Source organism: Nylanderia fulva, unplaced genomic scaffold, assembly GCF_048542155.1.
Source record: "Nylanderia fulva isolate GAGA-0341 unplaced genomic scaffold, ASM4854215v1 Scaffold3, whole genome shotgun sequence".
Lineage (NCBI taxonomy): Eukaryota > Metazoa > Arthropoda > Insecta > Hymenoptera > Formicidae > Nylanderia > Nylanderia fulva.
In genome coordinates, this window is record NW_028190368.1 from 6,848,314 (window position 1) to 6,866,346 (window position 18,033).

Sequence of the window (18,033 nt, forward strand, 5' to 3'; positions counted from 1 at the left end):
GCTACGTTACTTACGTAAATGGATTTTGAACTCGCAATATATCCTCTGCTCTTCGATGAACTATGATCTTAACCCGTCGAGCGATATTTTTCCAAGTCGATTTATTAGCTAACTAAGTTTCGGACGAAATAAAAACAACAGGATTTAACGTCCAATTTTTCATAAACTAGCTTTCGTAGTTTATAGTGCACATGGATGTCCGCAGGATTTTTTTCAGGAGGGGGCATATTAGATTTAAAAAATTTTTTATTTTTAATTCTTTTATATAAATTTTATTTTTTTTGTTATTTTCATTCTTTTATATTAAATATGCAAATAAATTTTAGTGTTAATTTAAAAGGAGAGCAAAGGCTTCATTTTTTTTTACCAATTCCAAGGGGAGGCAAATTTTGCTCTCTTCTGCAGACACTCATGATAGTGGAGGATATTTTCGAGTTGAACTTTTCGATTTAGATGTCTCGCAATTCCAACGAGGAGCAAAGCGAGCGGACGTGTAATGCACAATAGACACGTGCATATTCACGCGCTTGTGATCATTAATAAATGCGCAGCTGGCGCTCGTTTTCCCTACGCGGCATGTGTATCACGTATTCAGAGTACGAGGAGAATACACCTATAGCAGAGAATACCTCTCTCGCGTAAGCACGGTATCCTAGCCACGTCATTAGCGAGGCTCGCCGGCCAGATATCCGGTATGTGTGCGTGTAACGATCGGCGGGAACCATAAATCGATCATTTAATTGCACTCCCGTTGGGAGAAGAAGGGCATTTTACTAACCCACGATCGCCTTCATTCTCGGGCCGCGCCGACCGTTATCCAGCGTTTTGCCCGCGGTCGCGAATAGCGAAGATCGATGGCAGCGAGACGATTGACTTGAATGGATCGCCAGAGAGCCCGTTAAATCGAAGAGGGGTTTCGTTCGACCGTCTGTCGGCTCTTCCGCGAAAATGCGGAAGTCGAGGGATGACGAGCGCCGCTGATTATCGCCTTGAAAATCTACCCTGGCGCAACGAGATGAAGGCGATCAGCTGATGAGCGTCGAGTTGCGCCGGAATTTAATTCAAGTGGGTTCAAAGTACGTGTGTGTGTAACAGAAGTTGGGGAATTTCTGAAGGGTCGCACCCACGGAATTATTGCACGTCGAGGACTTGATAAAGGATAGGTAATTGATTTATGGGGGAGATAATCATTGGCGCGTCATGATAAAATGCACTTCGACGTTGGCGTTTTTGTGAGGGTGAGGGTGGCGCGTATATAACATAGCGATCTCATCCGCGAAAAGATTCGTCAAAGTTAGATACGCCAACATCAAAGGAATGGACTTCCGCCTACGTACGATACGCTGCAGGGGGTTCAAGTACGTCATGATATCATATTTAATGGAATTTAATTCGTGAAACGTGAGAAAACTATTCGATAGTTACACAAATAAATTATTGATAAATTAATTGGAAATTAATTACACAGAAAGTTTGATTTTTTTTACAATTTAAAAGCGCGAATTTTGGTAAAATTCAAGGATTCGAAGTATAATTTTATTTCGACGAGTATAATTTATCAGGAAATTCTCCGTTAAACTATAGTTTAAAAATATTAGTTATACTATAAAAGCTGAAATTTAGGCTAAAAATGATCATTTTTAGATGTAATATAGAAATATCTATTATTTTTTTCCATGCATTATTGTCGGAATGAAACTATGCTTTAAATTTTTATAAAATATGTGCTTTCAAATAGTAAAAAAATCAAGTACACTAAAATTTAGTTATACCTAGAAGCTAATATTTATTTTTCATGTACCATTGTCGGAACGCGATGCTATTATTCGAATTCCCGAATTTTTATAAAATACGCGCTTTTAAATTGTAAAAAAAAAAAAAACGAGGATACCTAAAGTTTATCTATATGGTACACTGAAAAAAATAGTTAATTTGACTAAACCTTTCAATTAAATTACTATTTTGTTAATTAAACATATATTAATATTTAAGTAAAATATATATGTTTTGTCAGGTTTAATGTTATATTTAATTGAAATCTTTTTATATGTTTATTTCAAAAAATAATATTTATTTGAAAGGTTTAGTTTGAGATTTTTTCAAACAACCTTCTAAGCAAGTAATAATAAATAAGAACGAAGGATTCATCGCAAGATCTTCGTAAAATAGCCCGTAACCATTCCGTCTCGTCGGAGAGCATTCAATTTGTCCACGACGGCGGCTGACTACAACCGTGGAACGCAAAGAGAGGCATCTTCTCTTGCGAGAAGTGCAGATCGAGATGCAGCGGCTCTCGCGCGGGATAGTCTCTCTCTACGCGGGAATAATTACACGGCTCGCGTCCGAATAAAATATTTCCCCCGGTGCATCTCTCTCTCTCTTCTCTCTCTCTCTTGGTGCATGCATGCTCGCGCGCGGCCGAGTTCGCGATGCATCTTGCACGCGGGCGATCTCATCTCCGAATGATTATCGACGCGATCGCCGCCGCGCGCGTACTGTAATTGCGCGCGATTATTCTCTTTCTTCCTTCCTCCGCACTCGGGGAGGCTTCTCCCTGTTTCCTCTGGAGCTACGAGCGGCCCCAAGGGGGCGTCGAGCGCGGCTATCCCACCGGAACTCGCGTTCGGAACATTGTATCGAATCGCACGCGAATTAAACTGATTTATAGGCCGCGGTGCGTATCGTCTTTGGCCGATTCCGCCGATGCTTCATGGTTTGCTCTATGAAACGTTTCGCGATTTTTAACAATTCATCTAAGAAATCGGAGCGAACATTTCATCGGTCCTTATATAAATCATTTATTTATTTTTTCGCTATTTTTTATTTATACACGGACAGAATTTTCTCTTACAAATTTATCCTGATTATGGTATTGGAAGAATTTGATCAGAGTTTCTGTAATTAATATTTATTATGAAAAATATTAATATGTACATAATAAAATTAATCGAACATATTTTATCAGATAGATAATATTATTAATATTTTTTATTGCGGTAAATATTAAGCAGAGAAACTCTTATAAAAAATTTTTCACGAATTAACATGATTTTCGGGATAAATTTTAAGAGGAAATTCCCTCTGTGAATATTAAAAATATTTTGATAATTTAATTGTGAATCGCGCGAATGAATTTTCTGAAAATGCTGCAGTTTCGAGGAATAGAGGGACGAGGGATTTGATCGCAAATGGAATAGAATCCTGAACCTCGCTGTTGCGCGCTATATGCATGCTCGTCGACGTTCACACGCGTGTTCCACGACCGGTCGTAGGCGCGCACGAACGCATAAGCGCACGCTAACCGCCGATTTAGAAACGTCGGCTTTCGTCGCGAAACGCATTCACCGAAGGAAGAATGCGGGAGAATGCGCACGCCGTTCACTTTATAATCACGCACATTCTTCGGGTTTGAAAAATAGTGGAAAAAAAGTTCTCTACACTCGATCTACGAATAATTTCGACACAATGGAAAGAGAGAGAGAGAGAGAGAGGTCGAGTGTGAAGTCTGAAGATTGAATCTCGAATTTTTTTTACGTTGAAACTCGTTTCCTGGCTCGCTCGAATCGTCCAGCTGATCCTCTTGTTCTGCTCGGGAAGCTTGATTGCTGTCCAGTCACTCGACTTTCTTCGGAAGGCGAATTTGTCACTATAATCCGATCAATTCACCGATCAAATCCGGTTCGCTCGTCGTTTACTAGAGTGGATCTTCCCTATGTCGACGTTCGTTCCACCGGCGAGACACGTGAAAAAAATTTCGCAAACTAGTTCTCCATAAGTAGCGGAGACGATTCTGCGAATCTCCACGGGAAAAGCGTTTATGGATCTCGTGTTGCTTTTGCGTGACTCGTAAACGCGAAAGATCGTGTTTTTCCACTTTTCAGAAACATGAAAAAGAATAATGTTTATCCATTTGACGAGAATTCATTCCGATATTAAATCGATGATGATTATATTTAACAAGACAAAACATTACATTTTAATTTATTATTATTATTATTATAGAGATAAGACTATTTTCTAATTAGATTAAAATTAGGCCGCACTATTCTTAATACTTTTTTATAAATATGTATTGGAATTTAGTGTGGTATCGCCAGTAGAAAATTTAAATTAAAATTTATTTTATTATAAATTAATTATATAATTTTTTTATACAATAAAGTGCGATGCCAGTCAACTAAATAAATAAAAATTTTGGTATAAATATCACGTTCGATGAACTTGTAACGTTACTTTGACACCGTCTAGGTCACTCGTTTCCGAGTTAATCATATCGGAAATAATATCCTGCTGCATGCCATAGTCTAGTGAGATCTTCAGGTATGCGAATTCCTATATTATATTCGCTTTTACCTTACGATAGAAACGGTACGTTCGATCTCCGATGCGCTTATATCACCCGATTGGAACACGTTCGAGTGAATTTCCAAAGAAGTAATCTTGATCTCTTCCTAAGGCGAGGATACAGGTATAGTCGTTTGTTGTTTCTGCGCCACGCTCCAAATTGTTAGTTAGACGATAGCAACCGGACCGGTCCCGTATATTTATTCCGATCATTGCCGCGATCGACGGGAAAAGGGATCCACGATCGTTCTTATCCCGTTCTCGGACATCGGCTATTTCAGGCGCTAGGAGAATAGAGAGAGAAAGAAACCATATACAAAAAATCAAGAGAGAAACAGGTTGTCGGATTTATCATACAGAAGGATCACGTTGTCATCGCTATACATAATATTTTATGGATCGTAACATTTTATTTCTCGCAAACGGATTTAGACGTCGTCCGTGAAATTGAGATACACGATCTTCGATATGTCTTATTTTTTTTCTCCAAGTGTGAGATGAAGATGTAGCAGCGCGTTCTTATTTCTAAGTAGAAACAAAGTTCCTTCCGAGATTTGCATGGATTTATTTTTAACAAAATTTTTAGACAAAAAATTACTTATTAAAATATTAATAAGTTTGTATAATGTCTTCAATAATTAATAATTAATTATAATTTGTAATTATTATTATGGAAGACATTATACTAAACAAACTAATGTTGTTCATATGTTGCAAGTACACATCCATTTTTACAATATTTTATGATCTTCTTGATAATTTTAACCAATATTTCTGCCCTCGCGTATTTCGCGTTTGAATAAAATAATAAAATATATACTTTACGAATTAAATTTAATATGTCACATAAAACGCGATACAGCAGGGTGGAGCAAGAGAATGGAGGGTGAAACAAGGATTACATTTCCGACTAAATAATATAATGGGATGATAATGGAAGCATATAATTGGAGGGAATGTATTTTACAGAATCGGAGTTTCGCTTGCATTTTCAATCAACGTAGATTCGAGTATCAAACGTTTGTAATACCATTCTCGTTTTCCCAACCTGCATTCGCATCCCAGCCCCACATCGGCAATTGCGAAGTACACGCGCGTGCGCGCGCCTTGTACTCATTTCATCGCACGATATATACGTTACCCGGTATATACCAGGTACATTAATTACCAATTACGTTACGTAGCAAGAACCCAGAGATACCGGATCGTCATCGGATCTTCTGTGAAATCGTGGTATCCTTGGCGCACACCAACGTAATAATATACATTCATATTTAACATCTACGGAGCCGTATGAACATTAGTCCTCGGGTCGTGAAAAAAGCAGAATTATGAACATGCGATATTCGACTTGAGCTTAGAAATTGCGATTCCTTTCACCCGCCCGTCGTTCTTTATTCCGCCTAACTCGGCCGTTTGTCAAGGAAGCTGCGCCATATCTCGTCGCGTGCGGCTACAATTAAACACACATCCCTCTCTCTCTCTCTCTATCTCTCTGTGTTCCTGTCGACAGGCATTTTTCTCGCGTTATTTGCACAACCTCGATAGCTCGATAAACGTTGCGTGCACACGAGCATAAGGTAATTGCCAGCTCCAGACGGAGCACACGCATATATATACGGGTTTGCAGCATGAAAAGAGTGCTCGTCTCCTGAAAGGGAGAAAGAAAGAGAGAGAGAGTCTGGACCACTCCCGCACGGTCTAGCCACGCTCGGCCGACTATGGTCTCGACTTTTCGCTAGCCGAGCACTTTGCTCGGTAATATGCACCGGTACTTTGTTAGAGGCCTGTTGAAACGGCCGCTATTAATTGCGACTTTATTAAACGCTGGCAGGCGCCGGTTGTTGGATCGAAATTATGTAAGGCGCGGCACAGGAATACAGGATTCGCGAGAAACGTTTCGGCGTTGCGTAAATCGATAAATAAATTCATTACTGGGGACGGAGATACGTAAGATCAAATAATGGTCAAGTGTATACGAATATATTTCGAAAAATATAATTGATATGCAACGTACCTATATCTATAATGACAGGTGTACATGTGAAGCTGAGGCTTCTTCATTACGTGAAGACTCGTAAATTGTTCAAAGAATTATTCTGGCTTTAATATATCGATAATTTTCTAGGTAAATAAAAACATCGTGGTCATCAAAAATTATACCGTTTATAAGAAATTAAAGATGACTTTGATGATTAAAAATTACCTTGGAGCTTTTCTCTATATTAAGCAAAAAGATTATTTCTCTTTCAAAATCATCAATTATCATAAAGAGGAAAATATTGTATTGAATCTAGTTTCCAAAATGATTTGATTCCTCCATAGATTATAATTAGTCTTATATATATTCGGAGCTAAGTTGAGATCGACATCATCGTTTTATAACTTATCGAGCGTGTCTGTTACCTTAACGGTTCGCTTTAGCTTCTTTATTAAGCTTTCAGGCGTTAAGTGTTCTACACTGTAACCTGTGAATACAAGCTCATAAGTCGCAACGAAGATCGTTAATGATCCGTGACATCGCGCAGACTGTAGGGTGTAATCCGTATAAAGAAATAAAGCAAAAAAAAATTACGTAACACACCGTGTCTCCGGGAAATTAATGAGAAAAAGGAGATCGCGCGCATAGAGAATGCGGATCTCTTCTGTATTTATGGGGCGCGTTGAATGACAACTCCGACTTGGCCGAAGCGCGATTTTCTTCGGCGAGACTCTTCTCTACCTCATTTCGTTTCTCTGTTCCCGCGCTATAATTTATCGCACAAGCGTAACGATGAAAACGGTGTACGAAGAGCAAGCAACTCGCGGCTTCCCCGTTATTAATCAAGATACATCGAACGGTTTCGCTGTGCGCCGTGACGTTTTTTTTTTCTTCCAAGCTTTGATAAGTTATTGCATTCAATGCAAATCCCGGTGCCTGCCGATCGCGGCGAGAATTTCAGGAAAGCTACCTTCTCTTCCCGCCGTCGTTCTCGTTTAGTACTCGTCGATTCTGCGCCTGTCGGGAGCCGAAAAAAAAATCGCGCACGAGTGATCGGCTCTGTATAAGGCGACGACAGGTAGTAGATATATATATACGGGAATAAGAATTGTAAATGTGCGTTGTGTCAAAGGGGACCGCATTTTCGCAGTGCATACAGCTGCTCAGTCATGTTTAACAGCGAATCTAATATCTTTCGTATTGAAATGAAAAATATCGCTTAATCGAAAATTAATAATTATAATAATATATATAAAATAAGCTTGGAGCGATCTCTCCATTAATTCCAATAGTATTTTATAATTTCTGTAAATGGAAATATAATTTGAAGTTATATATGGAAATCATAAAGCTTATGTATATTTTACGGAGGATATTATTGAATATGAAAATGTTTGTACTAATCTGAGCTTAATGTATTTATACGGCATCATAATAATCGGGAATGTAATGCACGCGTGCATTTGTATGCAGTTGGGGAGAAAAGAGGTCATAATATCGATCTCTGCCTAGAAGCTGCGCTTTGCAGCGTGACGTATCGACGAGACGTCATGATCGTTTGTCTAGAAAATTATTTCTGACCCGCGCCAAGCATTAATAACACACTGCCGAGCGTAAATAGCATTTATAAACAGCGTAAACAGCTGATCTCACGCACGTGCTCGGGCTCGCTCACGCGTGCATTATATGTGCATTTGCGACTGTTGCACCTGCAATTTCGCGCACCGGCTTCTCTTCTCTCCTGTGTGTTCTCTCGATTTTATATCGTAAATCAGCGGGTACATCCGCATCCAGTCGGGTTCATTTCGGACTCTCCGAGCGCGGACATGCATCTCCCTGTGCGAAGCGAGACGCGTGACGTTAAACCCGGCTATAAAACTCATCTTTCTTTTTCTCTCTCCTCTGGCGGGACGATGCATTAACCTTTTATTGCGGTTATATTTACGCCTAACATCGACCTCGGGCATCTGTGCGCCCCGAGAAAAGGTTAAACTATACGTATCTCTCCCTTCACGCTCATTGTGTTTGGTTTTCAACGATAAATCTTTATTTACATTAATTTTTGCGTGTTACTGTTAGAAAGATCGTTAATGATACGGTATATTTTTGCAACTGTACGTCAAAAGAATGAAAAATGCCTGAAATTTTGCCGTGCATTAAATAATTTTAAAATCAATGAAGCTTTTTGCGTATTAAAGAAAAATATTATATTGTATAATATTAAAAATTGATCGAATTATTTATCCACGAAAATTCGTTTAATACGCGGAATGGAAATATGTATTTTTGTAATAATACGTCAAAAGCGTTTAAAATTAACTGATTTTTATTCATGCGTTAATTTAAAATCAAATGCATTCGTAATTGAAAAAAAAATTATTTTGTATTGATCGAATAATATATCCATAGGAGTATAACTTGTTTAATAGGAAAAGAATCTTCCCGATTGCGAGGTGTTGCGTATGTATTTCATTTTTTCACAAACTTAATTATGCATAATATGTCACGTAATCTGAAATTAATTATGCAAAATGTATGAAATAATTTCTTTTTCTTTCGATATATCAGATGCGGCTATTATTACCCGACATCGAGAAGTTGTTTATGTTTCAGCTGATGCAGGTCACCGCCTCGCAGGGCGGGTTGCGAATGCAAAAGATTGGAACGTGTAGGGCTGCGCAAAAGAGGAAAAAAAAAAGACGCAGGCGACGAACGATGACGTAGCGGTGATATATTGACGTTGTGATAAAAGCAATTTTCTCGATATAACGTCGACCTGGACCGCGCCAGCGCGAGTCTGCCGCGTCCCAGATGGCAACGTGAGATGATTATTACGCGCATCACGATCCGCGGTACCGTAAGCGAGATGAACCGACGTAATGCAAGCCTGACGCTTCAACAAAACGCTCAGTGCATAATCTCGCGCACCACGTTGGGGCTAATTAGTAACGTGATCTCTAATTTATTATTAACTTTTATTTTACGCACGATTTTGCTATCTTAGGCGGTAATTAAAAAGCTTTGGAGAAATATAATTCCGGTATCTCAATCGGAAGATGTTGAAGACATGTGTGATTGCTGCTTTATATGTCGATGAAAAGTATTATTTATAAAAAGTAATAGGTATATTTAATTGAATAAAAATTCACACATTTTTCATCACTTTTTCTCTGTGAAGCTTTTCGATAAATAAATTGTACTTTTTCTTCTCTGGGTTTATCTAGTAGTTGCATAAAAGACATGGTCTCTGAAAGTGGCGAGCGCGTACAAAGCCAGCCGGTATTTGCATTGTATTTTAGAAACCACCTTCCATTGGCAGAGCGACGCGAATGGCCGTTCGTGTATTTATCGTACCTCCTGTTCGTGTCTCTTCTGATGGAACTGGATGTCTCCCTAACTTCATCTGCGCAGGATATTCAGCGAATTTCCTGAGAGGAGACTTATTTGCTTTTCCGGTTTCTCGATAGAGAAGCGATCGCTCGCTTTTCACTTGATCATACTTTGAAGATATATCTCATTCATATTCCCTATTACTGAATCAATATATGCGAGATCATTCTCGCGAGAGAGTTCAGAGACGACTATTAAATCATGTCGTATTTGTATTTGCGTATTTCCGATTAATTTAATTCTCTCAGTGTAACGGTAATAAAACTTATCCGACCACTGAAAGACGAATGGGTTCTCTTTCGCTCTTTACTTTCCCTACTTAATTTGCTCCATTGAAAGAGAACAGCATTGGAAACGAAGCGAGAGATCGTACATGGCCGGAGGTGAACATCGACCTTTCGTCTAAACTGCTTTCTAGCAACGTATGAAGCAACACTGAAAGCTACGGAGAATCCTATACGTCTGTCAAATTGCATTAACCCTCAAAAGCTAGTTCCAAAGATGAATATGCGCATCCGCCTTCATAGGTGAAACGTGTACGCGCGTTCCCATATACCGCGGTAATAATAATTTACCTACATATACTATAATTTACCCGCATCTAACGGTCTTGTTAGCGTGCCGCAAATAGTCAATCAGCTGCAATAAGATTCATTATTCACTCAAGAGAGAATGCCTAAAGTGTGACCGAAGGGAGGTTCCAGTTCCGCCACGCTGAAATAGATAGAAGTTCTCACGGAGGAGATGGTGTGTTTGTAATATCGCTACCTTTGGCTGCGTTCGGAAATTATATACATATGGCTGTTACTTATAGAAACTTGAACAAAGATAGAATGACACTCGGATGTGTCAGAGTGTAATTTTTGAACGCAACTTTTAACAATAAAATTTTTTTTTTCGATCTGGAATTTCTTTTTGTATCATTGGCAAGGAGGACAATCTTACGTTGAGAGAATGAGTCGAGGTCGAAGTGCAGGAGTGGCCTCATTCACCACTTCCGACGCACTCGCACTCGCACTCGCACTCGCGGCTTGCACTCAAACCGAACGTTTACGACTCGCCGCACGGACCCTCGGTTGTTTGAGCAGGGCGAGAGGAGGATCCTTCTGCACCCGCCTTTGAACTGGTATTACGCGTCGAACAAAGAAGCCTCGCCGGGCCTCGGGAGTCACGAAGAGCCATCGCGAATCCCTTCTGCTTCGTCCAACTAAACTGCTAGCTTTGTTCGATGGGAACAAAAGGCACCGCAGAAGGATATCTCTCTTATTCTCTTCTTTCACTTTTGAAAATCGCTGCTCCGCGAACAAATTCGTTCTTCGAAACAAGGATTCTTGTTATTTTATTCTCATCGCGGCATTAAATGTACAGCTATCTGAAGCTTGTATAACAGAGAGATCAAAACAATGCTCTCCTTTCAGTTTTTCACTCGAAGAAGCTTGACTGACAATTTTTCTACCGAGAAACAAATTTATATTTTATTTATTTGATCTTTGAAACGAATAAAACTTGATTTTCTTTTTGCTTTTGAAATTGGAGAACCGAAAAGAGATGTACAATATTTTTCATTCTCTTTTGCGCATCGCAGGAAATAGATGCAAACATTTGCGGCCGACCCTATTAACACACCCTCGATATTCGTAGCCACGTTTTAATGGTTTGCTTCATTCCATTAGACGATAAATTAACGATGGCTTATTCGTCCGTGTACATCGCGTGTTAAACCTCGTTCCGCGAGGAACGCATGAAAGTGCAAAAGAAAGAGAGAGAAAGAGAGAGCTGGGGAAAAAGATATAATAGTCGCACCCAACGGAAAGCATAGCGATGTTGTGCTTAAGCGAATTGTATGTACGCTTCGTTACACTTATTTACGACGCTAAGTCCACATAAATAATGCAAATAGGTGTATTTATTTTGTGCTCGGCCTCAGTGCATGAATTCTCAGGATACACAGAGATATATTCCGATGTCGATAAAACGAAGGGAGAGAGAATCAATTTTGTAGCTGGAAAAAATTTATAATTTTTTTATAGCTCTTTATAAAATAATTTTTATAACATTATTTATAAAAAATTTTATAATTTTTATCCTTGTTGTTTCGATTTTTGTTTAAGATAATAAACTATCGCACGTTTCCATAACGGCTTATCATCCCAATACAGTTACGCATCGTTTACTAAAAGTTGATTAACCGTTAATTAAAATGATTGTAGCAAATTATTTCTCGGTACTTGTTGCGGTCTTGAAAAGAAATTCGACAACGGAGCATCTCACATTATTATCTCTTCGCTTGAGTCACGCTTTTTTGGCAACAAGACGATCGCGTGTTTTAATAATAATATGCCGAGAAAAACGATAACATTTTTACTGCCTTGAAATATTCAATATTTTGTAACATGAATTTAAATTGAATATTTTTTATTTTTTTTTGCAATTCTCCAAATTAAATTCGATAATTGGACTAACATCGTATATAAAAGTCTATATACATCTTATTATAACTTATTTCAGTTTGACGAAGAAACTATTTGTGGAAATGTAATATTATCATTTTATGCAATATTTTCATATTTCGAGAAGACATTTTTCTTTTTTAAATCTAAGATTTTTTTTTACATAATTGCAATTTATAAATAATATATTATGTAAGGAAATAAATAGTGCGCCCTTTGTAATACTCTATAAATCAATAATTAAGAGAGACAAGCAAGACGATGTCTACAATTGTCAACTTGTTTCTTGCTAGACCCGCTTGACCCTTCGAGTCTTTATCTACTTCATAACGCAAGTAGTATAAGTAAACGTACTACCGTAGACATACATTTCTGCACATGATAATGCACGATAGTATGGCTCGGACTCGTGCGACTCACTGAGAATACTGATTTATATTGATGGAAAGCACGGTACACGACCGTACATGTCAACGAGTGTATCGTAGATCACTGGTAGCAGCATGTCAATCGGTTCTTTGAACTGTCAGTCCGTATCGTGGGCGATAGACTTGCTCAACTTCGCGAACAGGTGTGCTCTACAAGCCTGGAGGAGCGTGACTGCATGCTCGAAACGGGTTGGCTGAACGAGAAAAACCCACACGCGATTAAGATTGCGTCAGTGAGGTCGAAGAATGCTCTTCTTTCCATTTAAGTATATGTGGCCTGATTGATTTAATTTCTTTTTTTTTTTTTTTACAAACTTTTGCTTTCTATCTTTCTATTGCGCTCCTTCTCTTTTCTTACGCATGCATTCTTTAAAATTTCCCAAATTTTTTCTTTTTTAGAGAACAATTTTAATGCATTATCAATAATGCGTTTATTTAACTTGTATTATTAAACTTAAAATAATTTAAAGAAGTTTTTTTAATAATGAACTTATTAATTCAAGATTTTCTTCACACATCAAGTTTTTAAATATGAAGATTAGATAAAAAGATATGTATAAAGAAATCGATGAAGATTAAGAGATGATAATCAATAAAAGTTTCGCTAAGAAAACATCGACTATATAATGTTAAAATGACAGCATGTGCGATTGCGACATTCATATAGGATATAGGGGAATTCCGTTATCGCTGAAAGCCGCCAAGTCTTGGAATCTGGAGGAACGCGAGTGAATGAAAAATTCGATGTAGGTTAACAGCTATCAGTTAAACTAATGTTAATTACATATAACGTAATACTTACGATATAGCTAATTATATTGTGGAATGTTTACAATCTGCGTGAACGAACGGGGTCTGAAAGTAAAGGTCAAAGGGGATCCAACCCTGTTCTCCAATTTACCAACAATTGCTTTGCGTTGAGAGGCGAAAGGTCACACTTGGCAATAGCCGAAATAAAGGATCAATTTTATAAATCGAGCGTTTCTAATGAATAATAATGATGATTTGTTAAATGTGATTCCGATGAGGAAACATGTGATATCAAAGTGATAATTGCTGACTCGATAAATTTTTTCGATCGAAATAATCATTTGCATGCATCGGATATCTATTGGCGGAAGTTCAATTTCTGACGGTTTCACATTTCGATGCGCGTCGTGATAAACAAGTTGTTTTCTCTGCATTCCGATCGCGGTACATTGGTATGCAAGGGAAAGTCGCCAAGTCCCATAATAGCCAACAGTGATATAAAATCGCGATAGGTTTTTCGGAATCGATCCTGAAGATGCATCGCATTCTGATATATGACACGGCAGTCCAGGCACGTAAGTATTCGAATGAATTTGCGTGCAAAGAAACCAGTTGATCGGGCTCTCGAAGGAAACAACGTCATGTTTTCGGCGACGCTCCGCATGAATACATATTATTTTATTTTACGGGCCAATGCAATTGAATGCGCACAAATAAAAAAGTGCACATCAGATAAAAACGCAAAATGGTCTGAGAATTATTTTCTCTTCTCCTTTCTTCTTTTAGGTATTTATTTTTATATTATTAGCTATATAAAGACGTTTATTCGGAGCAAGTCTGTACTTTCTCTTAAATTTAAAAAAGCCGGAAAAACTTTCTTTCGAAAAGCTGGTCTTATATAAAGACTTTCAGGGAAATTATAATTTACAATTATAAAAAAATTTAAAGTAATTAATCATGAATAAACATATGGAGCCCAATAAATTTTCACGATGATAAATTCTCTCTTTGGGAGTATTATGGGACAAAAATGTGCATACAAATGACACGTCTATTAAACTAAGTTACTTGTCACTACTGTAACGCGAGCAGTATCATCATCGTTTCCACGTTGGTGAACGCGTCGGTTCGCGCAAAATTCCAGCATTTCAGGCACGTGCTAGTTAATCCGACAGAATGCCAGCGGCGATTCTAAGATCGCGGCGCGAATATTATAAACCGTTCGTTCACATCATAGTCGGTGTACGTACATATAGGTACCTAGAGAGTGTCTCACGCTCGATACATAAATCCCGCAATGAATGGCGCGAGAGGATCTATCCGCGCGCTAAGCGCACGTCCAGCAGACGTTACGAATCGTGGCCGCGAACATATCTTTTTTTTCTTCGCGCGAAACAGGTTGGCGCGGAACCGGCTTATTTTTCCTTCATTTACAGACGGGTTACGTGTACGATAAACGATGTTACCGGATCTCGACGCGTCACACTTCCATGTGACGAAAGACGTTAGCGTTGCACTTTTGCGATCCACCTGTGGCCGTTATGTTGCATTACGATGGAAAATAAAGTCGATCGCGTGACGTCGCAAATGAGAAATTTAATGTGCACGCACACTTTAATGGTCGAAATGATTCGGCATACATAATTTCTTTGGCGCATGCAATTGCATCGGTTAAATGAAATCTTTTTAATTCGCATTTACGTCCGTTAGATTGACGTTGTCTGTCAGTTTCAGGTTTCAGAAACAGTTTACTCTTTTTATTATTTGTCACTAGTTTCTTTCAAATTTGGTTGACGTACGGAAAGAATTTTCTCTTAGAATTTACCCTGAAAATCATATGTAATAAAGGAAACATATGTAAATAATAAAACATAATAAATTTTACATCGAACATATTTTATATCTTATTATGGCAGATATTAATATTTTTATTGTGATAAATATTAATCGAAGAAATTCTTATAAAATTCTTCCATATTATCTCACGATTATTATGATTTTCAAGGTAAATTTTAAAAGAAAATTGTATCTGTGCAGAAGAGCAGATTATAATAAAGCTAAATTTTTCAATTTTAATATATGCATTTTTCTTAATTAATCTTATGACACGTGAAGAAAAAGAAATGCTATTTCAATGTTAGAAATGCATGAAATTTGATGAATGCATTGTGAGACGACTTGCTCTTTCAGTTATCAATCAATCGACCGAAGATCTCACGGAGAAACCACAGAGATGCAAATGCTAATTCGGGACAGGGCATTCACGAATTGTTCAAACATCGCGAAGCGGTTTGAACAAAGTTTAACGGGGAACGGACGAGAATGTAATAGGGGCCGTTAAACAAGAGGGTGCCTATGCAGCGCGATGCGCCGAGGAAGCTAAGCAAAGTGGAACGCTCTGAGCTAAATAGGAGGGACATCAGGGAGATGACTATTGTATGGGAGGGAGATGGGGACCACCTGGTTGTATAGATCGCTCGGCATGTAATCGCACGCAGGTTACTATCTCTGTCTCTGTGTATACGTACGGGTGTCCTACTGACTCTATAACCTCGAGCGACGCGTCTGTTGATGTGTGTGTGTGTGTGTGTGTGTGTGTGTGTGTGTGTGTGTGTGTGTAATTGTGTGCGTAGGATAGATTCGCTGTGTCTGGGTAGGTGATTTGCAAATGTGCTCTGCATACATGGACATACCGGGAATTGCTCGACAGAAATCGAGAAGCAAGCAAAAGAGAAGAGCGAGATAGAGCGAGATCGGTCAAATATAATATTAGTGTATGTTAACTATGAGACAGACGAAATTGTTAATTATTAAGTGAGGAAAATTTTTTTGTTGTTCAAACACTTTAACGATCTCTTTCGCTCTTTTTGCTCTGTTAGGCGGTGCAACGTTTTAATTTTGCAGAACATGTAGTTCACCTTCGCCTCTGACGGCACTTTCGCTTAATCTAGCAGCTTGAGAAAAACAAGTAGAGATAATCTTGAATTCTAGTTAACTGGGTATTATTATAAAACAATTGAAATTTGGAAAGTACGTAGACAAAGTAGTTTAATTTTACGCCATAAAAGAAAGTAAAGAGAGATTTATTGAAACATTTTCTTCTTTTTTCAAAAGTTCTTTCGATACTATTAATATAAATTAAAAGTTTAGAAAAATAATTGCTTTATAATGAATCATTTAATGATCCAATTAATTCAGCCGGGCCGATTGCATGTTGTAAATTACAATCACGCACTAATTTACGTGAAATTAATTTACGTTAAAAACGCGTTTCTCGCAAAATGATAAATTCGTCTTTCATGTTGCATGTTACGCGGGAACAGATCCGTTCTAGAGAAAAAGGTCGATAAAGAAAGAGCGGAGCAGCGAATGCTCCACTTGAGTTCTTCGATCGAGTAACGAAGTGGCGAGTATACGATAAATAATGCTCGAATCGATTCACGAAACTGCGCGTGAACCGATATTCTCAAGGCTTCCATTTCATCGCGAATGCGAAAGCGGACTTGTCGATACAGCGAAAGAGCAATAAGGCTGAAAAAAAAAGATCATTTTGCCGCGTGTTCCACTTTCGCGATGGCCCACCTGTTGGCCGTTTGCTGCACATTTTATGCACTCGAGATAACCGTTTCCCGTTCGAGATATGAGAGCCCAGTCGAGTCGTTCAGGTCGTTTAAACGAGAGCACCGATTCCCACTTCGGCTTCCTACACATCGTGAAGCCACGATTTTATCTTGAATATGTATTTTTTATATTATTATCATTCATTATCATTATTTTTTTCTTCTTTCTTTGTATTTTTATTTTATATAGGCAACTATATTGCTCTAAGTTGTCGTATTCATTTTTTATGTACCAGAGGGACCTTCCCGTTTATTGTCTGAAATAAATAAATAAATAAATAAATGATCACTTTTACAATTTCGTCGGCGGCGATAAAATTTTCTTGTTAAATTGTTAAAAAAATGAATGAGAGAAAAATCGATCGAAAAAGATGGAGAGAACGCGTTGCTAATAAGTTAACGGAATCATCTCGAGGCGAATGTGGAAGAGCCGAGATCGCGTTCAGGTGCTTGCTTTCTGCATTTACATCCATCTGGATGTAACGGACACTGTCTGCTGCGTTCCACGATACGGTAGCCACACCTTTTGCCCTCTATATCCCATGTCCTCTCTTCTTTTCTCCTCTCCTTTATGCGCAATCATTTCAAGATAATTCCCATTTTTTCTATACATCGAATCAAGCAAAGTTTGCCCCTAGGAATCTCCACGAGAGATAAACTATCGCGATCGCATTCCTCCAAAATCTATCCTAAATCTACAAACTCATAATAAGTTATATAATTTCTATTTCATCGATTAGAAACATTATCGGAATAAAAGTAAAATCCTATCGTCGAGAAATCGCACACGACAGCATTGATCTTGGAGAATTCCGCTTCCTCGATTACGAGCAGACAGCAATTTCTGTTCGGCGCGGTGTTTCTGCCTAGACCCGAGGCGAGAGAGGGTGAAAAAACCATAACTGGATTAGAAAACGATGCCCAATATCGTATATAGAACGACGTTTTTCGCACGCAAGCCTTTGCGCTTCGTATTATTACACTCTCGGAACCCTGGACACGTTCAATCCACGTCCTTCTCGATCCTCGGTCCTCGTTCCGCCACGTGTCGTGTACCCGCGTAAATTGGA

At 38.5% G+C, this 18,033-nt stretch overlaps 1 protein-coding gene across 1 annotated transcript in view; it reads left to right on the top strand.

Annotated features, from left to right (window-relative positions):
* Cad99C (cadherin 99C) overlaps nt 1–18,033 on the top strand; it is a 107,868-nt gene that overhangs the window by 45,938 nt on the left and 43,897 nt on the right. The window lies entirely within an intron of this gene.